The sequence below is a fragment of the Mesocricetus auratus genome, unplaced genomic scaffold (assembly GCF_017639785.1).
Source record: "Mesocricetus auratus isolate SY011 unplaced genomic scaffold, BCM_Maur_2.0 Super-Scaffold_100006, whole genome shotgun sequence".
In the NCBI taxonomy this organism is placed as follows: domain Eukaryota; kingdom Metazoa; phylum Chordata; class Mammalia; order Rodentia; family Cricetidae; genus Mesocricetus; species Mesocricetus auratus.
Window position 1 is genome coordinate 43,394,489 of NW_024429190.1, and position 26,542 is coordinate 43,421,030.

Genomic DNA, 26,542 nt, shown 5'->3' on the forward strand with positions numbered 1-26,542 from the left:
AAACCACACCTGATTGACTCCCTGGCTAGGAGGGAAGAGCTGGTACCTTTTGACTTCAGGAACTCTCACTGTAACAAATGAAAAATGCACACTCCCAACTCTGCAGTGACCAAAGATTTCACATTTAGTCAGTTTCCCTTTGTTCTCAAAACCATATCGCCTCTCTGTACTTTTTTCTTATTTGACTCAAATCAGGAAGTGCTCTGGTTGCACCAAAACTCCCCCATCGATTGAGAAAATGAGAATGTGGTAGTGAGAAGAAATTGAAAGTAGGGAGTGGAAAGTTGGAGCTTTATGGTGGGGTCACCTCACCTGTCCCTTGGGGAGAAAAACCACAGTTTCAGTCGCTCGTTAGTAATTTTGTTTCTAGGAAGCTTTTTTCCACAAGTGTTTCCCTCCATAGCCCCAAATTCCAAAGTCTGTGGTTGCCGAATAGCCCTTCCACACCCCGCTTTGCATTTGTTACTTATAAAACAATAATTCCAAGGCAGTTTCTATAATGACTTTTTTTTTTTAAGTCAGAAAGCATGCTGGCTTGATCTTCTAAACAGCCTAGAGATGAAAGAAAGGGTAGTTTCCGTTCTCTTACTAAGATCGGGACTGGAGGAGTCAAAAGTTGTCGAGCTGTGGCTCCCTCTGACTACGCTGAGCTCTGTAGAGCGCCTCCACCTTCATGCAACTAGAACCCAGCTTCATTAGGAAGTATTAGTTCCCTTTTCAACCTCAAGCGTCAAGGCCATTTGTCATAATTGCTATAATTAGAGCAGGCTGACAACATACCAATCAAATGGGCTGCTGCTTCATGGGTGTGGTTGGAAGGGTATCCACGACTGAAATTCCCACCCATGAGGTACTTTCCTTGAGTTGAGATGTAGTTTTTCTTTAACTACATGAATACATATGTCAGAAAGCATCTCATACCACTGCTCATCTGGGGGCTTCTCTTCATGTATTTTAATTACTGAGGAAACAAAGATATGTGAAGCTTCTGGGTCCTCGTCAGGCTAACACTAACTATGGTGGCTGACACTAAGATAATCCCTGGGGTAGAAGAAGCAAACTGTCCATCTCTGTCCATCTCCTACCCACACACTATGGTAAATACACACAGTTCAGGTTCCACATCTGCATTCAAGGCCTTTGCTATCTGCTGATTCCCTCTGCAGCCCTTCCTACTGTGGGTGTATGTCCTTCTCTGAGAATGTACATAGTATTCATCTTCAAGACTGGACCTCCCTCTACCTGTCATTCACTGAAGGATCTATTTTTCTAGGCACCCAGTAAGGTACATTGGGTTCATCCAAGGACTCTTTGTGGGATGATAGCCATCCATGGACATATGGTGATATCTAGAAACAAAAAAGCATACTCTGGGTAACTTATAAACAATAGAAGATGACTGCTAGAGTTCTAGTTAGGCAGTCCAAGGTCATCAGATCCGGTGTTCGGTGGCAGTCCATTTCTAAGAGGAACCCCCTCCTGCATCCCCACACAGTGACAGAACAAAGGGAGCTTGCTTTACCTTCGGCACAGCAGCTGGCCTTAATCGACTGCTATTTCAGCCAGCAATTGCAACTCAGCTTCTCTAGGCAGCCCTGGGTAGGAGTTATGTTTCTGCAGGCAATCACCCTGCTGTTGCTGTCGCTAAAGATAGTTTTGACTAGATCTCTATTGTCCTGTTTATGAGTAAGACTAGAGAGCCAAAGGTTGGTGTGAAAACCTGCCAGCTCAGAGAGGTTGAGTAGCAACTGGCTAACCCTCTCCCCTTACTGGCTTCCACAGAAGCCCCGTGCCAAACCAGAAGGGCCAGCGCCACTCCAAACCCCACCCTCTAACTTCCTGTGTGTCTCTATCTTTCCCAGATGCCCTCTTAGTCTCTATGATTACTTTCTGTCAACAAGTTACTAGTGCAGCCTCCTGACCCAATGTTAATTTTATTTAATTAACACAAATGCAACCTCAGGGTTCACAGTGTGATCAAATATTCCCCTACAAGGGCTGTATTACTTGCTTATTGCTGTGACAAAACACTAAATAAAAGCACTTATGGAGTGAAGGATTGATTTTGGCTCATAGTGGCAGGAGCATGAGGCAGTAGGGAGAGATGAATGTGGTGTTCAGCTAAGTTTCTTCTTTTTATGAAGTCCATGGAATGGGTTTGCCCACATTTAGGGTGGGTAGTCTCACTTCAGTTAACCTAATCTAGGTAGCCTCTTTTTTGTTTTGTTTTTTGAGACAGGATTTTTTTGTGTAGCTTTGGAGCCTGTCCTGGAATTTGCTCTGTAAACCAGGCTGGCCTTGAACTCAAGAGATCTACCAACCTCTTCTAGAATTAAGAGAGTGCACCATCACCACCCATCGGTAGCCTCTTATAGACATATCTTGAGGCCTAGGTCTTTGATGATTCTAGATACTGTCTAGATGGCAATTAATATTATCCATCAGAGGGGTTAGCAGACCCCTTTAGGTCTCTTTTCATAAGCACATTAATCTCACCCTTAAGGGCTCCATCTTTATGATGTAATCACTTCCCCTACGTCTTTTAACCCTATTGTCTTGGAGATCCATTTCAACATACGAACTTTTTCTGTTTGCTTTCCAAGACAAGCTTTCTCTGTGTAGCCCTGTTTGTCCTGGAACTTGATCTGTAGACCAGGCTGGCCTCAGACTTCGAGATCAACCTACCTCTGTTTTCTGAGTGCTGGGATTAAAGGCGTGCACTACCATCACCACTTAGCTCAATGTATGGACTTTTGGGAACAACACAGCCAGTCAGAGGGCCAGGACAAGTCAAAGGAAGAGAACAAAATGGGTTGTGGGGGAGACGGGGGGGGGGGAGGGGGGGAGAGGGAGAGAGAGGGGGGGAAGGGAGAGGGAGAGGGAGAGGGAGAATCTTTGAAGGCATAGAAATCATGGAGATTAATCAGCAAAGAGAAGCACCTAACAGCCCCAAAGCTAGCAGGCAGGTTATAATGCAAAGAGGGAAAGAGGCTAAGAAAGTCATTTGCATTTTGGGAATTTGGGTGTTTTGGCTCCTAGGCAAGAGCCTTCTTTAGCCTCACAGGCAATCAGATTCATACAACATCATCACACTTTCATTGTGGGATACCCAGTAGGAAGGCAATGATGACTGTAGGGTTAAAAGTCCAAGTTCACTTTAAGGTTTTGAAAACCCACCAATCCCTGACCTCAAAATATCACCGGTCCCTGGTCTCATCTAAGCTCGGGACTTGGAATCCCACCAATCCCTACCTTGGAAATCTCCACCCTAGAAAACTTCGCTCCCAAGAAACAGCAGAGGCAGCCACCCTCGTGTCTTTCCCAGTAAGTCTTTCCTGTGAGGGTTGTTGTGCGGTGTGACTCTGTGGTGCTCCAGGCTATCTTTCACTTCAGAGCTGCAGCACTTGCATTGGGGAAACCTTTCCCCTCGGAGCTGTAACACTTACAGAGGCTTGAATCTGATCAAAGCTACATCAGAGCTCAATCCAAGACACACATTAGACTGGCTGACATCAGCACCCTACACACCCAAACACACCCTCAGCGTCAGCCCAACAGACTTGCCATTGGGTGGGATGCAGTAAAGACCATGTGATTATAAAGCCCTGGCTGGCATTGTTTGCAAAGACTCAGACACTTAAACAGGGGGATTCTAAATCCTAAAACAACCACTATAACATAACACAAAGAGGCACTGTTCAAAAAGTTCAAACAAAGCAACTCATTTAAAATTGTCAGTTTACACCAAAGACGGGAATTAAGTACTTATAAAGCAATGGACAGCCGGGCGGTGGTGGCGCACGCCTTTAATCCCAGCACTCGGGAGGCAGAGGCAGGCGGATCTCTGTGAGTTCGAGGCCGGGCTGGACCAATAGCCTCTGAAACAATACAGAGAAACCCTGTCTCGTAAAAACCAAAAAAAAAAAAAAAAAAAAAAAAAAAGCAATGGACAATTATTAGGATGACAGATTAAAGCCCAGCATCTTCATAATTATGTTTAATGTAAGTAGATTAAGCAGTTCAAGTGAAAGACAGAAGTGTTGTTGTTTTGTTATCCATGGCATGTGGTGCAGAGCTACACCATGCAACAGAACTCACGTGGAAGGTTTACTGGGGAGGAGGAGGGGGAGGGAGACAGAGGGGCTGGCCTTTGGAGTTGGGGATGGCAGGAGAAAAGTGGGGGGTGAGCAGGTCTCACCTTTTATGTAGCTTATGCCCACAGGGAGTGCTGCAGCTGATGAGGTATCCTGCCAGGTACCCAAGGGCAGACCCATGCAAGTGCCTGGATACTACCAAGTGCATATGCACTGGAAGTGTTCTCAGAGGCTGCGGTTGAGGACCTAAGGGCAGGCCAGTGTAATGCCTGAATGCCATCAAGGAGTAGTTTGGACGAACAGGATGGGAGCCAACTATACTTACAATACTCAGAAAGGCTGGATGATTCCCTTCACCCAAAGGAGAAAATGGGAAACCGATCCCCACTTAAAGGCTGCCTCGGGTGAGCTACGGGACTCACACAGCCTACCAGGACACCATTCGGGAGAAGATTCGCTTTGTTTTTTTAATCACTAACTCAATCCACAAATAAGTAAATAAGCAGATTCCCAAAGTCTTTCATTTGGGGGCGCTTATGACAGACAAATGAGAGTGACCAAGGGAGGCGCGGCCAGGTCGCTGGTCTCTGCCCAGTCTCTGGAGTACTTTGTTGCCATACTCGGTTGTGGGTGGTGCAGGCTAGGGGGCTTAAGTCAAGAAAACTTGGCTTTTTTTCCCCCCTCACAGTTCTAGAGGCTTCAAATCCAAGATGAGCAGCACTGGTTTTCTGTGCCTTCAGCTTGCATCCTCTCTCTGGGTCTCTTTCGGCTTGCCGGCAGCGGGCGTCCTCTCCCTGAATCCCCACAAGGCCTTCCTTCGTACATGTCTGCATCCAGGCTTTCCCCTCCAAGGATGGAAGTCAAATTGAATTACAGCCAGCTCGACGACCTCATCTTAGCTCACTGACTTCTGTAAAAACCCTGTCTCTAAATGCAGTCACATTCAGAGGTACTGCGGCTTAGGGGTCCCACACATGAATTTTAGGGATTCATCCGTCCATAGTAATCTCCATGCAGAGTGGCTTTTCTCTGCTGAAGTTCCTGGAAGAACAGTTTTATTCAGTAGGTCATGACCCTGCATCTGTTTCTCCTTCCCAGACTCCTTTCCAGAAATTTCTTCTCATATAACCCCCCCTTTGTTTTCTAGAAACAATAAAAACACATCCTTCTAAGTTTCCAGCAACTACACAGCACTATCGTTTCAGAAATTTGTTTCTGAGAAATGTATGCTTCCAACACAGGCCACAGACTGTCTTGGTATGACTTCATTTAACCCTTTAGAAACAACCAAGATAGCACGAGTGACGTAGACCTCCTTTAATTCAGGAGGTGGAAGCAGATGGAGATCTCTGAGTCTTAAGGCCACCCTGATCTATACACAGAGCAAGCTCCAGGACAGCCAGAGCTATACAGAGGAACATGCTGTCAAAAGAGGAAGGAGGGAGGAAGGAGGTGGGAGGCAGAAGGAAGCAAAGAAGGAGGGAGGGAGGGAGGGAGGGAGGGAGGGAGGGAAGGAAGGAAGGAAGGAAGGAAGGAAGGAAGGAAGGAAGGAAGGAAGGAAGGAAGGAAGGAAGGGGAAGGCCAAGAAGCCTGAAACCTACCCATCTAGTCAATAGAATGCCTCCTATGGTTTTTTCAAGACATTTTAATTTGTTGTGACCCTCTTCCAGCATCTGCCTCACCCTTAGTCCAGCCTATTGAGCAAGACTTTGGGAATGCATCTGAGAATGTTCTGGAAGGGTTTAGCACACACAGCTGTGCAATGCCACATTCCTGCACATCACGCCTAAGGAAGAGTGAAGATGAACAACTGATTCATGGCCAAGGAGGACAAGTTCCAAGAGAGAAAAGCTTAGGGAACTGAGGCTTGATCTAAGTTTGGATTGACTATCTCGATTCTGCAGGACCCCCATAGAAGCCCAATGTGATGCTGCATGTCTACAGCCCCAAAGAGCTGGGGAGCAGAGACAGGAGGAGCCCAAGGACTCACTGGCCAGCTAATCTAGCCAAATAATAAGATTTAGGACCAATGGGAGACCCTGTCACAAAAAATAAGGTGGAGAAGTTACTGAGGAAGAAATTCTGACATCAACCTCTAGACTCCACTTATATCTGAACAGCAAGCACACCTGCACATACATGCACAAGCCTCACACGCCATACACATATACCACACATACACCCATGAATATACACAAATGCACATACCACACATACACCACACACACACACACCCCACATATCAACATTAGAATACATGTATGAGGTGGGTCATATTTTATTAATTTTACAGATGAAGAAAGTAGCCTCAAAATACGAGATGACTGGGCTGTCAGTCAAGCAGCAGAGCCAATATCTGGACTTGAATTTGTCTATGGCAAGCTTTGTTCTTGCTGCTCAACGTCCCATCTCACTACAAAGCATCAGCCCTTCACTCCCTCCACTGAGCATCCTACACACAGAATTCCATTTATGTTCTCTCGTGTTCTCACCAACACAACATTTACATGATACACATATGGTTGTGGTCCAGAGTTTAGGAAAATAAATCTCTCAGGAGGAGATGACTTTTAGTAAATTTATAAATTTGCAACGTTTTGAAGTTTCCATATAAATCTGTTGTTGCATTCCTAAAGTTTATCTTGGCAAGTCCAGATGAAAAAGCATTATATTTTCAAAATAATCAGAGATCACACTGAAATCTTTATTCCACTGTTCTGTTCATGGCAGTCATAAATGAAAAAGAGTCTCCCTATTTGTTAGGGAAGACTGCCCAGTGGAACATCCACAGTCCTCTCTCTCTCTCTCTCTCTCTCTCTCTCTCTCTCTCTCTTACTCTCTCTTTCCCTACCTGTGGATTGGAACACAAAGCCTCCAAAAAGAGTCAGGCTTGAAGACACAGGGTCCCCGGGCAGCACCTAAGCCTTAGATTCCCAAACTTGCCTTCAAATTTGAATCACCTGCCATCTTATAAAAAGTTTTTAAACTTATTATACTTGTTTGTGTGCATGTATGTGTGTACATGTGTATGTGCGTGTGTGTGTGTGTGTGTGTGTGTGTGTGTGTGCACATGATGGGGATGACCTTTCTTGGTGCTCTGTAGAGTTAATTACTTCCTGCCCTTATGTGGGTTCAGAAGATTAAATTCAGGTTCGCATTTGGCCATCATTTAAAATTTCACATATTTGGGTGTGCCTTCTATTCCCAGAGTCTAATTCCAATGCCCGGGAGAAGCCTAAACATCAGGTCATCATATAGTCTCAGGTGGATTTGATATAGAGCAGCAGGGGAGAGCCACCCAGGCATATTAATGATACAAATTATTGACAGTTGCAATGTAGTTTTTGACGGATGAAGTTACAGCTGTGAGTGAAAATGGCTAACACGTGGCTCAAATCAATAGAAAAGCTATTTATTGATCAAGGACTAATAGGTTGAAAAAATCAAACAGCATGTAATTTATGCAAAAGCAAAGGCAAGATAACGTCATGACGTGTGTGCATGCAGATATGAACTGGTAAGCAGCACAAGATTGGGTTAAACGTCTGTGACAAGGACAGCTTTACATATAATAGAATGTACTAACGTAATATTACTTTGTAATTTAGAATAAAGACGGCTTGTGGTGCCGCGTGTGTGTGCCAGTACACATGAGTATGTGTGTATATACATAAGGGAGGCAGAGGCCAGCCTAAGGTTCCAGTCTTTAGAAGGCCCACCTTATTTATTATTTTTTTTTGAAGCAAGCTTGTTTATTGACCTGTATGGAGCTGTATGGTCAGGCTGACTGGTCAGAAAGTCCCAGAGATCTGCCTGTTTCTGCCTCTCCAGCACTGGTATTACAAGTACACACTATCACGCCCAGTTAATAGTTTGTTTTGCTTTGTTTTGTTTTGTTTTACAGGGCCCTGGGGCTTATACTTCAAGTTCTGAGCTCTCTCCCCAGCCTGAAGAAATATATCTTTTTCTGTAGTTTGCTTTTTTTGTAGCTGATTTTTGTCTGTTGGATTAAGACAGTCTCACTAGATACATTAGACTAGTCTCAAACTCACAGCAACCCTCCTACTTCAGCCTCCCCAGGGTAGGGATTACAAGTGTAAGCCACCACATCTAGCCTAGAAGTAGGCTTTTAAACTGATGGTTTGAAGTCTGTTGGCCATTTCTTTTGGGCTACAACCTCCAGATAGAGAAAGGCAGAGCTCAGAAGAGGTGGTCACTATATAGTTGATGGAAATAAACAAAAAGTAACTAATTTTGTTCTAGACCCTGGAATAGGCATGAAAGCATAAGCCCCTCTGTGTCCTAAAAGAACACTATCTTTGATGCTCTCTTGTGAACCTCTTTCATCTACTTTGTAAGAAAAATACAAGCTGCTTTTCCCCTTGAACTCATCACGCTTTCTTAAACTGAGTTTTTATTTAAGTGACTGAGAGAAGTGCAGAGAAATCTGATGTTGCACGAGGAAGCAAAAATATTGCGAAGAGGTTCTAATACACACACACACATACTCACATACACACACACACACACACACACGCACGCACGCACGCGTGCGCGCATGTTGATGGAGCTTTCTCTCCCTCCTGGTCCCACAGACCCTTAGTCCCAAATAAACACACAGAGGCTTATATTAATTATAAACTGCTTGGCCGATGGCTAGCTCTCTCTTAATTATTAACCCATTTCTATTAATCTATGTATCTTCATTTTGTCTTGGCTTACTGGTGATGCCTGGCCTTCTTAATCCCTCTGCAGCTACGTGGTGTCTCTCTGGTGGCTCCTCTCTCCTTCCTCTTCCCAGAATTCTCCTGATCTGGTAGCCCCACCTGTACTTCCTGCCTGGCTACTAGGCAATCAGCATTTATTCACCAACCAATAAGAAAAACATATATTCACAGCATATAGAAGGACATCCCTCATCTCTCTCTCTCTCTCTCTCTCTCTCTCTCTCTCTCTCTCTCTCTCTCTCTCACACACACACACACACACACACACACACACACACACACACACACAAGCCATGGGGAGAAGTTGGCTAACCTTAAGGCAACACTGGAGAACTGGAAATGTCACCAAATAGCATAAAAAAATAATGATACATGTCATTTATTGAATTGCTATAATATTTTAGTTACTGTTTTAAGCACCCTGCCTTAATCATCTCATTTTATTCCCATGAACTGATGCATTGTGACCAGTTTGACTTTACACATGAAGATGAGATTGGTAACTCTCTCAAGGCGTAGTCTAATAGGGGGCTCGTGGCTCCACGTAGAGGTGTGGAGGCACAGGGCTACACTGCCTGTGAGAACACTAGGTAAAATTCTGGCTGCAATAGCAGCAGCATTCACAGTCGGGTTTATCATAGAAAGCTGATTTCTTTTCTTTCTTCCTTTTATTGGAAAATGGATCCCCCCCCCACCTCACATAATACACTCTAAATGCAGTTTCCCTTTCCTCCACTCCTCCCAGTTACTCCCCACCTTCTCTCCCCTCCAGATCCACTCCCTTTCTGTCTCCTATTAGAAAACAAACAGGTTTCTAAGGGATAATAATGTAACATAATAATATAATAAGATAAAACAAAAACCAGCACATAGGAATTGGACAAGACCTCCAAACAGAAAGAGGAGCCCAAGAAAAGGTGCAAGATTCAGAGACACACTCTTTCACACAGGAAGAAGTGCCCAAGAAACTACTAAGCTGGAAGTCGTAAGATACACACAGAGGACCTGGTGCAGACCTGTGCAGGCCCCATGCTTGCTGCTTCAGTGTCTGTGATTCATGTTGATCACGTTTTAGAGGGGATTGTTCTCCTTGTGTCCTCCATCCCCTCTGGCTCTTAACACTCTTTCTGCTTCCTCTTCCAAAGGGTTCTCTGAGTCCTGATTTGATAGAGACATTTCATTTAGAGCTGAGTGTTCCAAGGACTCTCACTCTCTGTATAATGTCTGGCTGTCTCTGTGTATTTGTTCCCCATCTGGTGATGGCTGATCTATGAGTATAGCAAAATGTCATTAAGAGTCATTTTATCCCAACATTTTTTTTTTGCTTTTGTTTTTCTTTTTTAGAATAGTAGTATTTGGTTTTAGTGCAGGTGTCTGGGAGATCTAGTCTCAGGTCCCTGGTCCCCCAAGCAGTGTTGAGTATGGGTTCCATCTCATGCAATGAGCCTTCAGTCAAATCAGATATTAGTTGGTTACTCACACAAGCTTTGTGTCACCATTGTCCTAAAAAGTCTTGCAAGCAGGACAGTTCTATAGATTAAAGGGTTGTGGCTGACTTAGTGTTTACTTTTCTCTTTTGGAAGTGTGCAAAGTACCTTCCTGTAAAAGACACTAGAATAATAGGGGTGAAAGCTCTGTAGGCACCAGCTAGACTTCTCCATGTTCAGTATGTTGTATAGGTGCTGTCTTCAGCAATGGGGCCTTGCTGTCACTTTGTGAAGAACAACCAATACACTGATTGCAATAGCCCGGGTTGTTTGGGGATCCCCATAGAACCTCTTTGGCTAACAACTCAATTAGATGAAACCCAATTCTGGTATTGCAAGCTTCATTTGGTGACAAGAAATGACCAGTTGGGATTCTGTCTTCCCCATTATTTGGCAATTTCATTTAGATAGACTTCATATATGTAAATATATATTTTAGGAAACTTCTACTGTATTTGGTTTCCACACTACCCGTCAAATGACCCTTAATTTTAACTGCCTTTCCCCATATTTCCTCCCTTCCCCATCTCCCCTTCTCCACTCAGTCTCCCCCACTCTAGCCCACCCATCAATCCATAATCTATTCTATTTCCCTTTCCTAATGAGATTTATCTGTGGCCCCTGCTCTCTTACTCTGTACCTAACCTCTATGGTTCTATGGATTATAGCTGGGTGATCATTAATTTAACAGCTAATATACACATATAATTGAATACATACCATATTTATGTTTCTGGATCTGGGATACCTCACTCGGGATGATTTTTTTCTAGTTCCATTCATTTACCTGAGAATTTCATGACATTATTTTTTAAGGCTGAGTAATTTTCCATTGTATAAGTGTACCACATTTTCTTTATCCATTCTTTTGTTGAGGGACATCTAAGTTGTTCCCAGTTTCTGGCTATTATGAATAGAGCAACAATGAAAACAGTTAAGCAAGTGTCTCTGTCTTTTGGGTATATGCCCAAACGTGGTATAGCTGGATCTTGGGGTATATTGATTCCCATCTTCCTGAGGAACCACCACACTGATTTCCATAGTGGTTGTGCAAGTTTGCATCCCCACCAGGAATGGAGGAGTGTTCCTCTTGTTATATATCCTCCTCAGTGTGAGCTGTCATTTGTGTTTTTTTATCTTAGCTGTTCTGACAGGTGTAAGATGGAATCTCTAACTAGTTTTTGTATTCATTTCCCTGATGGTTAAGGATGTTGAACCTTTAAGTGTTTCTCCATCACCTGAGTTTCCTGTTTTAAGATTTCTGTTTATATCTGTACCCTCTGCCCCTTTTTTGTTGTTGTTTTGGTTTGGTTTGGTGTTTTGAGACAAGGTTTCTCTGTGTAGACCTGGCTGTCCTGAAACTCACTCTGTAGACCAGATTGGTCTGAAACTCACCAAGATCCACCTGACTGTGCCTCCTGAAAGCTGGGATTAAATGCCTGCACCACCATACCTGACATTTACCCCATTTTAAATTTGTTTTCGTGATATTTAGCCTTTTGTTGTTACTGTTCTTTCTGTGCCTTTGGCATGGGTTTCTTTTCTTTCTTCTAGTCCTGTTAGATTTCCTGGATGTTTTGTGCCAGGAGTCTTTTTAGATTTAATATTTCTTTGACCAAAGTGTCCATTTCTTCTTCTGTGTCTTCAATGCCTGAAATTCTGTATTCCGTTTCTTGTACTCTGTTGGTGAAGCTTGCCTCCGAGGTTCCTGTTCAAGTTTCTACAATTCCCATTTCTGGATTATCCTCAGTTTGTGTTTCCTTTATTGATTTTATTTCCATTTTCAGGTCTTGAACTGTTTTATTCATTTTCTTCCACTGTTTGTGTGTCTTTTCATAGATTCCTTTAAGGAATTTCTTCATTCTTCTCTAAGGACCTCTATCATACTCATAAAGTCTATTTTAAGGTCTCTGGCTTTGTGCCTCAGCTTTGTCGGAATACTCAGGACTTGTTGTGGTAATGTTACTGAGCTCTAGATGCTGATATCTGATCTTGTTTTTGTTGGGTGGGTGTTTAGTTCCTTGGTTTCTGTTGTCCTCTGGTTCTTGGGAGAGTGTGGTTGCTGTGTGTTGCCTGGTAAGAAATTCTTCTTGGATGCTGATAGGTGTGGCCATTGGGGTTCCAGATCAAATGTGTTTCTGGGTATCGGGAGCTGACATTTAGGATGGGATAAGGGGTGATCATGGGGTCCACAGGAGGGAGGAAAGCAAGTGTTCCACCAGGATCTGCTTAGTCCCCTGGGGATGGGAGCAGAGAGTGAGAAGAGGCCACAGCAGAAGGTCTGCTACTGATCTGGGCATGAGACTGGGGGACTGGACGGAGAGGTGGGAAGTGGAATATAGACTTGGAGGAATAGAGAGAAGAAAAATGGGAAATGGACTTGGAGGAAACGAGAGAGGTGAAGACATGCAGTTGGCCTACCTGTCTCCCCCGTCAGAGTGGCTTGTGGGTTCCTAGGGAATTACTGTTGGGGTTGGAGGCTGGGATACAGCAATGAGTGGGGAGGGGGATGGGAGGGGAAGATCCATGTGATCCACTGGAGATGGGGGTAGGGGGATGGGGGGGAGACTTCAGCAGGTGGTCTGCACCAGAGCTGGAGATAAGACTGTGGGGTTGAACTTAGAGGAACAGAGGGAGAGGTGAGGGTCTGCCTGCTTCACTGGCCTGAGAGGGAAGCTGATTTCTTAACTGAAGATGCGTGTCTGTGTGTCGGGTCTAGTCAACGAGTTTGAATGTGCCTGAAAGGGGGAGTGAGGATTGAGAAAAGGAAGAGACAAGAGACAGAAGATAGAGTTGGGAGGGCACTCAGTGAATACTGCAGATGCCCTAATTTATTACTTATAACCCTGTGTACCCCAAGCAAAAGGGGAGGGCAAAAGACTTCCTTACCATGATACAAGGAACAAACAAATGTAATGACCTTCCCAATACCCAAAACATCTGGTCACCACCCCCTAAGCCAAACATCCTATAATTTGGTCTTGAGGGTCATGACAACCAATAGTCACACTTTAGGCCAAATATCCTGTCGTTTAACCTAGAGGAGCAAAAACAGGTTTGCACTCTCTGATCTTAAGTCAAGATGGAATGGAGTCAATAACAAGGGTCCCCAACATCTGTGACATATTAGTATGAGTGGATAATCTAATGGAGATGACATGATTTGACATGGACTCTCTATTTTCACAATCCATACTATCCACAGTACCCATAGTGTAGAACCTATGATGAGAAATGCCATTTAAGGAAGCTAAAGAGTTTTTGTTTCTTGCCACTGGTGTTGGTTAATAGAAACTGAAAAATAAATCCTTGCGAGTAGAGGTAATGATGAAGGCATTTGGGTACTGACAGCCCCACCCCTGCCCTAGAAGGACTCAGCCAATAGGGTGGTCTCACAGGAGGATGCAGAACTGGCGAAGGAAGAGAGCGCAGAACTCCACAGGAACCCAAGGATGAAGCAAGAGACAAACACAGGAGGGATGGAAGCAGAGCCATGGCCAGCATCAGGGAGACACAGGGAAGCAGGAGGGATGAAGCTGTTTCTAGAACAAGGAATCAGCTGGAAAAGCTCACCATGGCCAAAGCTGAGGCAACCCAAACAGAAAAATAAACTAGAGTTAATTAGGAGCCAAAGTATAAAGTCCCATGAGCCTACACTGATACTAATGAATGATTGGATTAATTAACAACCACAAAAGACAAGTCTGTACAAGTGAGTTCCAGTGTAATATTTGCAGAGACTCCACCCTCAAGGGAGAACATACATCATAAATCCCAGTCCTATGGTGGGGAACACAGGAAAAGACAAACTTTACAATCAAGACTCTACTCCAGCCAAGTGGCCAAGACCGTTATAAAGCATGACATATCATGCTGACAGTGTCTACCCTTGGAGTGATGTAATGGGAAAGGCACTCGCTAATCTGCCGCTCCCATAATCCCACATATACTCAAGAGGTTGAGGCAGGAAGGTCTTAAGTGCGAGACCAGTCTAGGCAACTCGTAAAGAAAGTGAAAAAGCGGGTCCGCCGGAGATGTTTTAAATAGCTTACCGTTGGAGTATTTATTTGACAAACATGCATAAGATTCTAGGTTTATTCCAGGATTAAAAAAATTATCATACAAGATCAGTTATGTTCAGGTGGTATGACTATAGACTAAAACAACATACAGTTGCATGCGGAAGGAGGTTGGGAGGATCGGGAAGAACTGGGAGAGAGAAAATTATTGAAAATATACTGCATGGAATTTCGAATTAAAAGCAAATATAAATATATAAACCTGTGGTAGTTTGAATGCAATTGGCCCCCATAATCTCATGGAGAGTGGCACTATTGGGAGGTGGGACTTCGTTGGAGTGGATATAGCCATGTTGGAGAAAATGTGTCACTGTGGGGGTGGGCTTTAAGGTTTCCTATGCTCAGTGTCTCAGTCAACTTCCTGTTGCCTGCAAGATGTAGGGCTCTCAGCTACTTCTCAGCACTATGTCTGACAGCACAGTGTCACGCTCCCTGCCATGATGATAATGGACTGAACCTCCAAACTGTAAGCTGCCACCTTAATTGTTTTCATTTATAAGAGTTGCTGTGGCCATGGTGTCTCTTCACAGGGATAGAAACCCGAACTAAGACACACACACACACACACACACACACACACACACACACACACACACACACACAAAGCAAAATATCAAACAAACAAGCAAGCAAGCAAATACACCCTACACTAACAGAGAAAACATTTGCAAGTCACAAACAAATCTGAGAGGTGTCTAGTACTAAAAACATATAACTTACAGCTCAATAATTAAAGAAACAAGGCACCTTATTTAGATGCTATTAAAGTTATAAATATGGATCTATACAAAGACCTGACAATAGAAGTGATAATTAAAAGAACTGTCAAAGTCATCAAAAAATGAAAGCCTGAGAGAGTCACCAGAAGAGGAGTCAAGTAAGTGCAGCATGCCTCACTGGAAGGAATCTTGGGGCAGCAGAAGAAACTGAGGAAGCCTGAACAATTTATGGGCTTTAGTTCATGGGTTGAGGGTGGTTCATAACAGCAACAGATGTGCTGCGAGAAGAGATCTTAAATTTATGTTAAACCTAGGTGAGAGATGCATAGGAAGTCTTTCAATTTTCCTGTGTTGCTGACACTGTTTTAAAAAGCAAGGTTTAAGGTGTGGTTGTGCATGACTGTGATCCTACAAGCCACAGACCCAAACTCAAAGCTTGTGATGGTAAGAGGGCCACTGTAACCAAGTAAGATCTTTGCCCTTGACTTTCAATGGTAAGACTCAGGAGTTGCTGACACAGGAGAAATGATGGGGGGTGGTGTTTGTCAGGCTCAGTCTAGAATAAGGAGAGATCCAGAGATCTTGAGTGACAGGCTCAGAAGTCAGATGAGGTCACAATTCCATATGGCTTCAATGTGATCTTGATAGCTTCTATGCATGGTCTCTATTCACATGTAATGAAGACCATGCATAGAACTATTCTATATGAATGGAGACCAACCATAAATTATTCTATGAATGGAAACCACCCAGAATTCAGTATCTTCAAGAGAGCAGAGGACCAACGGTGACCAGGGTTGTGACCACCAGTTTCTTCCTTCATTCCCAAGGACCTCAAACTTTTTATAACCTCAGAGAAGAGGACATTCTCCCCAAATGTAATGGCATTGAAGTTTCGGTCCATCAGAGCAGAGGCTCAAATCAGTCGGTACTTTGACATTTTTGGTTTAATGATTGGAGAACAAATTCAAACCTTTAGGAATTGCTGAGAAAATAAAAATCACCTAGAAACCCACCCTTCTATATCCAATTAGTCTGTACTGCCTCAGAACACAGCTGGATTCTCCTGGGTTATTTCACACTTCACAGAATGCTGGCTCCATTTTATGGGTGGTAGCTTACTTCCTCTAGTTTCTTCACCCCAGGCTCATTCATGATAACTCTGAAGTGAAGACTAAGGGCAGGAACTACTGCCTGAGGCTTGAGTCCACCCGCTAGAATAAGGGGCACCATGGATGTGTGACGTTGTGTGTGTATAGTGTATGTGTATGCACGCTCCTGGGTTTGTGCGCATGTGTGTGGAGGCCAGAGGTCAATGTTGAGCATCTTCCTCTATCTTTCTCCACCTTATAGTTTGAGACTTAGCTAGACCGGCTGTCCAGTGAGCTTCCAGAATCCTCCTGTCTCACACCTTCCAGAAATGCTGGGGTTCCTGCTGTGCTCCACTGGGCTCTGATTTTTGTTTTGTTTAATTGCTTGTATTTTTTTTTTTGAGACAGGGTATCTCGTTGTAACACCCCTAGCTATCTCAAACTCCCTCTGTAGACCAGGGCCTCGAACTCACAAAGATCTGCCTGCCTCTGCCTCCAGAGTGCAACACCGCCACTGCCTGTCTGGGCCCTGATTTTACTTGGGTGTTGGGGACCCAGATTTAGACTCTCACGCTTGTGCAGCAAGTATTTTACTGACTGAGCCATCTCCCCAGCCCCTCCTTTTTGTGTTTCCCTTTTCAGAATAAGGATTATTTCTGGCAACTTCTCTTTTATCCACAGCATCCATTGGAGGGGAAAATGCATAGAACCCACCAGGATCATACTGAGGCCACATGAAGTTCTAAATCGTGACCTCATCTCACTTCTGGGCCCGCAGATCTCTGGAACTCTACTGATTCTAGATTCTCCTTATTCCAAACTGAGGCTAGCAACGTCCTGTCTTCCGAAAGGGCAGGTGCAGGGTGCCCACACCTTGCTCTGCCATTTCTTCGACGTCAGCAAGTCCCGAGTCTTACCCATGGAAGTCAAGGGGAAAGATCTGATTTGGTTACAGCTGGCTTACTAGCACTGTTTCCTGGTGTGCACAGCAGATTTGAGTTCTGATAAGCGTGTGAAACATCACTTTGGGGCTTGGGGGTGGGGTAGGTACTGTCTTTTGTTTTGGTGAGAAAGGTGGAATGGTGTTTTCAGGTGAGGAATATTCAGGTTCATAGCTTGCTTTCAAAGGAACACGAACCCCCAAGAAAAATTCTCCTGTGAGTGTTTAGAAGAGATAGCCTTCTTCTATACCAGGGAAGTCTGAGTTTGAGCTCCGGGAAGAAGCGGAGTCTTCCCCGGGAAGTCAGAGCCTGCCTACCCTACTGCAGACCCTCCCCCCACCTCCTCTTCCTTCCTCTTTTTCATCATTTCCACTCACCATCTGCCCCGTGTAAAACAGAAAGGGGCAAGAACGGAGCCAAACCAGCCCCTTCTCTGCCTCTTATGAACTTGCGGGGGGGGAGGCGGGATTCCTCTTTGAAAAAAGGTTCTAACTCGTGAACGCCCTGCCCAGACCCAGTTCCATAAGGGCTACGGGTTGGGTTCAGGTTTCAGACATTTCCAGAGTGCAAGCGAGGAGGCTCCCGAGCACTGGGAACTGCCAGGCTGGCTTTGGGTCATGTGCACCCCATAGCTTACCCTCCTGTTGAGTCAGCGGTCCTCAGACCACAGAAAGGTCAGGCCTATCTGCCAAAGTGAAAGTGCTGAATTATACTGAAACTGTCAGAAAAAAAACACATATATAAAATAAAATAAACCAACCCCACGCCAGATCTCTAAGTGTCGTCTCCGAATGTCGTGTTTTTATCTAGAATTACCGTAAATTCATTTCAGAATGGGTGAGGACTGTGGTATTCTGAGTAATTTACTCTTCCACTTAATTGCAACTTAACCACACTTACTCCCAGGCCTTCCCCTTGTCCTTGCCGCACGCCCCCTCCCCCATGGTCTCCCATGGCCCCTCCCATCTGCAACCCTGACAAGCCTTTCCAAGCAAGGCACAATGTAAGGGGCCTGGGATACACCACGGGGTGGGAGAAGTCTAGTCATCCTGCCATGGACTTTACCAGAGAAGACAGGCATACTTTTGTGTCCTATGTTCCCTCAGGGAATCTTCTGTCCCAACTGTGTATTGGGGACGGGGCTACCAGGTCTGTGGGCAGATTCAGCCTTGTCCACGGCGTCAGACTAGCTCCAGGTCCTCTGGTAAATTATGACCATGTCTATAAGGCATGGAAACTGGTTCCTCCTCACAGGACTGTAGGCGAGACTGGAACTCACACGTGTAAAATCATCTGACGAAAGGCAGGAAGTCACACGCCTTGGCACCTTCCTTGTGCTTTCACCCCCCCACACACACACATACACATCCTGCCCAAAAATCCCGGCTCACATCCTGTAGGACGGTGTCTTTACCTGTCTTGAGCCCTTCTCATTTTCTGGCGGAGGAGAAGATTCCTGTCCCTGGGTCAGAGCTCAGCTGCTGCCCCTGACTCTTGTGCCCTGTGGCAAGGTTCAGTGTCCTGATAACCCCCAGTTACTGCGTTATATTTGGGAGTGCCAGCTGGTGCCAACATTGGTGTAGACTTGGCCCAATCATGTACTGTCCTCTGACCACTGTGCCTTGGGCTACTGGCCTCCTTCCCCAAGACAGAATGTCACCGGATCACTCCCCACCCGCAGTGAGCCTCTCGGGTCTTGTCTCCTTCCCAGCCCTTCCCCTACTGTAGACTGCAGCTTCCCACTCCTATTTCCCGACCCTATGGGCTCCAGACCCTCCAAGGATGGCTAGTTTTCCAAGAATCAAAACTTGAAAACCATACATATGGCTTAACTATAGCTTCCCTTTGTATCTCAAGGGAACCTCAAGGCTTTACAGGGCCTTCATATCTGCTTCCTACATGCCGAACAGAAATTCTGGAAGATGGACAGTGTCAGGTAGACTTAGGAGACTAACCTTGCTGGTACTAACACCAGGATATCCCAAACACCCCACAAGCTGTGTAACCTCTATTTTCTTCGCTGAAAAAGGGAAGGTTGATACTTAGCCCCATGAAGCTTCAAGAAGGGCTAACAGCTTCAGAAAAGCTCAAGTTGAAAACCTCCCAGTATCAACTTGACATTTTCATGAAAGCAACTTGTTTGGACTTAGTGTTCCCACCCAGAAGCAGGCTGCCATTCCAGTCTACTGATGTCTGCAGTACTGATCCTCTGGTAGCCTTTCTTTACCTTTCCTTTCTTAACTTTAAAGACTCTAGGGTGCTTTGGCTGGTCTTAGACTCATAGAGAGTCACCTGCCTCTACCTCCTTAGTGCTAGAACTAAAGGCATGTACTCATAGACTTTTAAATTTTTATTTTATTATTATTACTTTTGGGGGGATGTCTTGAAATGGATCTTACGACATATTTCTGACTGTCCTGGGACTCACTATGTAACCCTGGCTAGCCTCAAACACACAGAGATCCACCTGCCTCTGCCCCTACCCTCCAAGTGCCTAGATTAAAGGCATGTACCACGGTCATAGACTTTTAACTCTCAAGCCAAGCACCACATCTGTTTCCTCCAAGGATAGGGGTCTGCCCCAACCTCGTACTTGGCCAAAGCAGGCCACAGAGTTCATGACTTCCATCATGTAAACTACTCTACAGCCACATCTGACCTTCCATAATTGTGGATGTCTCTGAGGGAGGGATGATGGCAACATGGCAGGAGCTACAATCAGTAGGAAGACCTGTTCCCTCCCCTCCTTCCTATCACCAACGCCCTTAAGACAGGGTGAAGACAGGCCAACAAATGCAGGCAGTCTGGAAATCCCAAGCAGTATCCCTATTTTATGAGCGGAATTAACTAGGATGTGGCCAAGCAGAAGGACCAACAATCCAGAGCTAAACTTCTACCGCTTGATCCTCTCTCATTATCTACCCACGGGGCCTCCACTGTGCCCAGGCAAGAAAAGCACTAATCTCTAAAAGACCATTTGGGAAGAATGAGAGGTTCGTTCCCTTAATCATTCATCCCTTCTACCTTTCACTAACATCATGTCCCAGATGTACCTGATGCTGAAGAGGCAAAGCCCTTAAAGAACTCTGAAATCCCAGAAAAGCAAACAAGGAAGTAGATGATGATAGCCCAGCGGGCCGGGACACGGGAAGTCAGAAGCTGTGAGAACGCACAGGGTGGAGAGCCATGACTGTGCAGAACGTAGGGTGCAGGGTGACAGAGCTCTGGGAGGGCAGAGTTCAGCTTCTTTAGAGATGGCCAGGCATTAAGTAGGGAAACCAAGAAACAGTGGCAAGAAGGAGAGTGAACGACTGTAAGGACAAAGACAGCTGCACACACATAAAAGAATGGTGGGCTCACGGGCAGCCAATGGGGCTCTGGGCGGCTCACGGACAGCCAATGGGGCTCTGGGCGGCTCACGGACAGCCAATGGGGCTCTGGGCGGCTCACGGGCAGCCAATGGGGCTCTGGACGGCTCACGGGCAGCCAATGGGGCTCTGGGCGGCTCACGGGCAGCCAATGAGGCTCTGGGCGGTTCACAGGCAGTCAATGGGGCTCTGGGCGGCTCACGGGCAGCCAATGGGGCTCTGGGCATGGCTTCTACATTCCCAGAGTGGAATGGCTTTCAGCAGAATTGAGTACCTGATGTGAAACCTTCCCATCTCCTGCTGTAGAGCTGGGGAAGCCAGGATCTGTCTGAGAGAGGTTGCAGAGAAGGGATGAGGGCAGACAGACCCTGTCCTGGACACTTCTGATGTGCAGCAGTAAGAAAAAAAAATAAGCATCTCACATGTTGTAGGGACTCTGGGCCTGGCTGTGTTGGAATCCACATTTAAACCTTCCACGCTGAAATGAGCTGCCTTCTCCATGCAAGGAGTGGGAGAGATAGCCCAGGGCTTAAGAGCACTTGCTTCTCTTCCAGAGGAAGGACCTGGGTTTGATTCCCAGCACCCACATGACAGCTCACAACTGTCAGTAATTTCAGTTCCAGAGAACCTGACAACCTCTTCTGGCTTCTGTGGGCACCACACATGCATGTGTCATAAAGACAAACATTCAGGCAAGAAAATTAATTAATAAATAAGTAAAAAAAATAGATAGTAAAGCCAACCATTGTCCCATTGGACGTGATGGTGATAACTCAGGGATCCATTTAAAAAAGACTCTCTTATGTAGTCTGAATGTTTAATGAGACCCAAAGGAGCACAGCACACACCAAGAAAAGACCCAGTGAGAAAATACTACCCGAGTGAGAGGAGGAGGCAGACACCAAGGCTGCTGATGCCTGGATCTTCCCTGACTTCTCAGAACTGTGAGAACTAAGTTGGTAGATTTTAGCCACACAGTCTGTATGCTTTTGTAGTCCTTGCTGGTGGTTCTGTTTGTTTTAGACAAGATATTGCTATACAACCTACGTTAGCTTCCAACTTGTAATCCTCTTGCCTCAGCCTTTCAAGTACTGTGATATGGACACACACACACACACACACACACACACACACACACAGAGGCTCTAGACTGGAATTGTGTTACAGCAGATCAAAGTGACTGACACACTCACACTAACTGCCCTTGCAAAGCTTAGCATGAGGTCCCTCAGGGCTTTGCAGACTCAAAGCTCTTGATAATGGAACACCCAGACCCAGTCTTACCTGGGGTAGCCACTCTCTTCTCGTACTGCTCTTGTCACCCAAACAGACACTCTTGCTTAGCATGGAGGTTGACATCTACATGGCATTAACTACAATTTGCAGACGGTGTCCTTTGGCTTTTTTGTTTTTCACAGGGTTTCCTGTAGCCTGCTAACACTTCTAGCTGTTCTGATCCTCTTCCCAAGTGAAGGGACTCTGATATGGTATGCCACCATACCCATCCTACCTTCTAACTTAGACCCGAGGCTAAGTAAATCATTCCAGACACACACTTGCTTTTCTTTATAATTCATGAAGGTTGTGGTCATACAAAACGAAATTTTTAATGAAAATGCATCTCACAGAACAAATAGCACATAATTATTTCAAATATTGCCTTGCTTTTAATTTTTGCTTTTACATTCCCGTTGCTTGGTGTGTGTGTGTGTGTGTGTGTGTGTGTGTGTGTGGTGTGTGTGTGTGTGTGTGTATGTGTGTGTGAATGTGTGTATGTGTGGGTGTATGTGTGTGTGTGTATGTGTGTGTGAATGTGTGTGTGTGGTGTGTATGTGTGTGTGTGAATGTGTGTGTGTGTGGTGTGTATGTGTGTGTGTGAATGTGTATGTGTGTGTGTGGTGTATGTGTGTGTGAATGTGTGTGTACATGAAGATGTAGGTACCATGGCACTTTTGGGAGCCAGATCTCTCCTTCCACCATTTGGACTCCTGTTGTCCCCAGACTGGTTTGGTGGCTCACACTTGTAATCCCAGCACAGGGGATGATGAAGCAGGAGGATCACCATGGAGTTAAGGTTAGCCTGTGCTACAGAGACTTCCAGGATAGCCAGAACTACAGAGTAAGACTCCCCTCCTCTTAAAAAAATAAAAGGCATTACCAAACAAATTGTCGGCATCTTTACTCAACGAGTGGTCTCTCCTGCCCACTTATTGATTTGATATACTACAAGAATATGTGTATAAATAAAATATATATATATAATATATTGTATATACTAGTTCATTTACTAGTCCACATACCAGCTGCATAATATCTGAGGCTCAGTACAAAATGAAAACACATGGGGTTCCTTGTTTGAAACACAAACATTTTCGAGACAACAACACTAAGCCAGGCATTAAACCCACCTTGCTGCACATGAGTTCCCTGCTGACTACACAGATCACCTGCCCAAAAAGCTGGCCCTGCACCCACCAAATTATCTGCCAGGTCCTGGGAAGACAAAAGCCAGCCAAACAGATGTGGTCTGTGCCCTCCCTCTGCAGGTTACAGAAGAGAAGAGGGAAGAGTCCCTCTGACATTTGATGGGGACTGAGATATGTCCTGGGTCATCTAGGAGGCACCTTATCTCTGAGGTCAGCAGGGATTTGCCCAAGGAAATGACCTAGAAGCCAAGGGCCGGAGACTGATGCAGATCTGGCAGACATAGTTTAGGAGGGAGAGTACTTTGGGCCCAAGGAAGACAAGGCACAGAGGTTGGAGACGAGCCTGCAGGTGATGCTTCTGAAGAAACCACAAGGATCAAGCCTGGCTGCCGCTCAAAAGAACCATGGCAGGAGCGGGGGGGGGGGGGGGGGTTGGGGGTCGGGGAGGGACAGAGATCAGGGCCAGCCTTGAAGAAAGGTTGAATTTTATTCTAAAGACAACTAGAAGCTCTTAATGGGTTTCTTGGCCCCCTCCCAGCTGCATAGTGAACCAGGATGGGTATCAACAGCTTTATCAGAGGAGAAAAGCCAAGCTACCCTTCCTGGTTCCCGATGACGACTAGAAGAAAACACAGCAAGAAGGCATGTGCAGCAGCCCAGACGGGAAGTCCTGCTGTGCGGAGCCCTTCAGCTTTGCTGGGGCCTCGGACCCCAGCACATTGGAGCTACTACTCCGCACTCTGAACAGGAGATCAGGAGAACGTTCGAGAGGCAAGTCCTCGCCCCACTGCCAAGATCGTTGGTACAGCATCAGCAACAGAACATCACATACGTGGTGTGCGGCAGGCGGCTGTTCTCTAGGGCCTGCTCTGCACCATCGTGCCTGCTAGGAACTCTGTGTTTGCAGCTTGTTCTTCCTACCAGATATCCAGAGGCCTGAGAATCAGAACTATGTCTTACTTGCTTTTTAATTCTAGTTCCTCTCACCAGAAACGGTGGCGATATATTATTTATGATTTAATAAAGATTGCCTGAAGTATCAGAAAACAAAGTCAGCCAAACTAGTTAGCTATAGAGCTAGGCAGTGGTGATATACACCTTTAATCCCAGAACCCGAGACAGGCAGACGGATCTCTCTGAGTTCACACCATTGATCCCAGCACCTTGAACCACACACCTTTAATCCCAGCACTAGAGAGGTAGAGACAGAAGGATATACCTGAGATATGCCTTTTTCTAAAGGAATAAAAGGAGGAAGAGACAGGAATTCAGAGCTATTGCCTCTGAGCATTCTTGGAGACAGGATTACCATTTCAGCTTGGTAGAGATAAAATCTACGGACTTGACTGCTTTGCTTCTCTGATCTGCAGCTTGAAGCCTGATCCCCAATATCTGTGTGTGGACTGAAGTTTCTGTCCCATCTGGTTTCACAGCGTTTAGTCCCAAATAAACATGGAGAGGCTTATGCTAATTATAAACTGTTTGACGGATGGCTTAGGCTTCTTATTGGCTAGCTCTTTCTTAATTATTAACCCATTTCTATTAATCTGTTTATCTCCACATGGCATTGGCTTACCAGTAATGCCTGAGCATCTTGCTTTCTTGGCAGCTACAGGGCTTCTCTTGCAACTCACTCTCCGAAATCCTGTTCCCCAAATTTTCCTAGTCTAGTAACCCTGCCTATACTTCCTGCCTGACTACATCCTGCCTGTCCATTGGCTGAAACAATAAGAGAAATATATATTCACAGCATACAGAAAGACATTCCCCATTGTCTGTCTCTGTGTCTTTTATTATTCATCCTACAGGAATATATATGCTGTGCTTTGAATAGTGTTCTCCAAAGCTCATGCTGTAGAAAGTCCCAAAATTCATAGGATGCTGATATTTGGGGGCAGGGTAAGACTCTTGGGAGGCAGTCTGGCTTAGAGGAAACCATAGAGGTGGAACCCTGTGTTGGAACTTGTGACTTTTTAAGAAGATGAAGAGCCACATGCATATTAGCCCTCTCCAGATACATGCAGCCTTCAGCCATGGACTTCTCACCTCCACAATTGATAGTTTCCTGCTGAAAGGCTACACTTCCCAGCTTCCCTTGCAGACTATGAAAGTCTTTCTGCCTCTATAAGGGCTGCAACTCATTTATTCTCTCTGTAGGCAATTTGGCCATCCACACACGTGAGTGATGAAGATACCCTGTCCCACCTAAGGTCAAATCAAGCCTCTCTTTCTTTCCTGTTATCTTCCAGGCAAACCTGGCCCTGGCCCTTGGGGACTTGGTAGAGTACATCACCCCTGCACACATAGCAGGTAGTACCCTCTGTCTGAAGATGTGAAGGTCCCTTTAAGACACAAGTTCTGCCCATTCCCACTTTCTCTTTCTGCTGTTTCCTGAGGAAGTAGCTCTCTCTCTCTCTCTCTCTCTCTCTCCTTCTCTCCCCTGTCCCCTCTCCTCTCTCCCTTCCCTTTTCCCACTTGCTTCCCTCCCCCCAATAAAACTTTCCACATAAGTTCTAACTGATGGCAAGTTTTCCCCTCACAGGTCCACCATGGGACCCACGAAGCCCCCACTCCCTGACTGCCACATATCATAACATTTCTGCCTTCTATCTCTCCACAGCTGCCTTTTAATTATCTAAATCCTGTTAGAACTAAATTTCACTTCTAAGGTGCCTGGTCTGGACTAGTCTGTCACACAACAGAAAACTAAGCCCTCATAAATGTTCCAGTAAATTTAACTATATTAATAAACTATCCCACCCAGAGTTGTACCCCGGATACAGCTCACATGACGATCTATGGAAGGGAGGCTTAATTTACAGCCATCATTAGAAAATTTCGATAAGACAAAAGTGTTTGACATCAATGCTGTTGGCTCTAAAGTCAATTGTTTTTCTAATTTGAGACTTACCTGGTAATGATCAGAGTCTCTGTCCATTTGATTGTAATATGCTTAGCAAATAGGGCTGTGTGTTTCAGCTTTCATCTCCCACGGAGAGTGGTGTACGGCAAGTGGCTCATTATTCAGTGACTGTATAGACCACACCCACACCCACACCAACTCATGCATATTTCTCTGCTATTATAGGGTTTTTACAGGCAGAGATTCAGTAGTTTGTTTAAGTGTTCAATAGAAGTACAAACAGAACATACAGCACAGTGCATACAACGCATCTTAAAGTGTATGTGTAGTCTTCAGACATCAAATCTCACAAAGGTGGCTGATGACACCGACTGTGTAGTAGAAGCTGGAAGTGATTAGTAGAATAGTACACAAGAAGGAAATAGTACAAACTGCTACCTATTCCAAGCTAGAAAAAAAAGGGGGGGGGATGGTTTAGATAAAATGTTGTAACTAATAAAATCAATTCAGAGAGGAAACGTGCCAGAAGTGATTCTCAAGAAGTTTGGTTTCATGATTTGGCTGGCATCTGAGAAGCAGCTGGACAAGCCAAATGGAAGGGCTACTCTACTGCACAGTCGAGCCAGTGGAGAGGATGCGATGAGTGGATTGTAACTGGAGATCCAGTCTCGGAAAAGAGAGCGCCGCCCTAGACCTCACTAGGATTTTCAGTAGTGTTCAAGGTCAGCTCTTGCATTCAGCACAAGC

General features: G+C 45.2%; 1 long non-coding RNA gene across 1 annotated transcript in view; it reads right to left on the reverse strand.

The window, feature by feature from the left end:
• Positions 1-25,917, reverse strand: part of LOC110341691 — a 40,619-nt gene extending 14,702 nt beyond the window's left edge. The window contains exon 1 of the long non-coding RNA XR_002383668.2: positions 25,844-25,917. This is a non-coding gene — a long non-coding RNA (uncharacterized LOC110341691). The remainder of the gene's footprint in view (positions 1-25,843) is intronic.
• Positions 25,918-26,542: the final 625 nt, after the last annotated feature.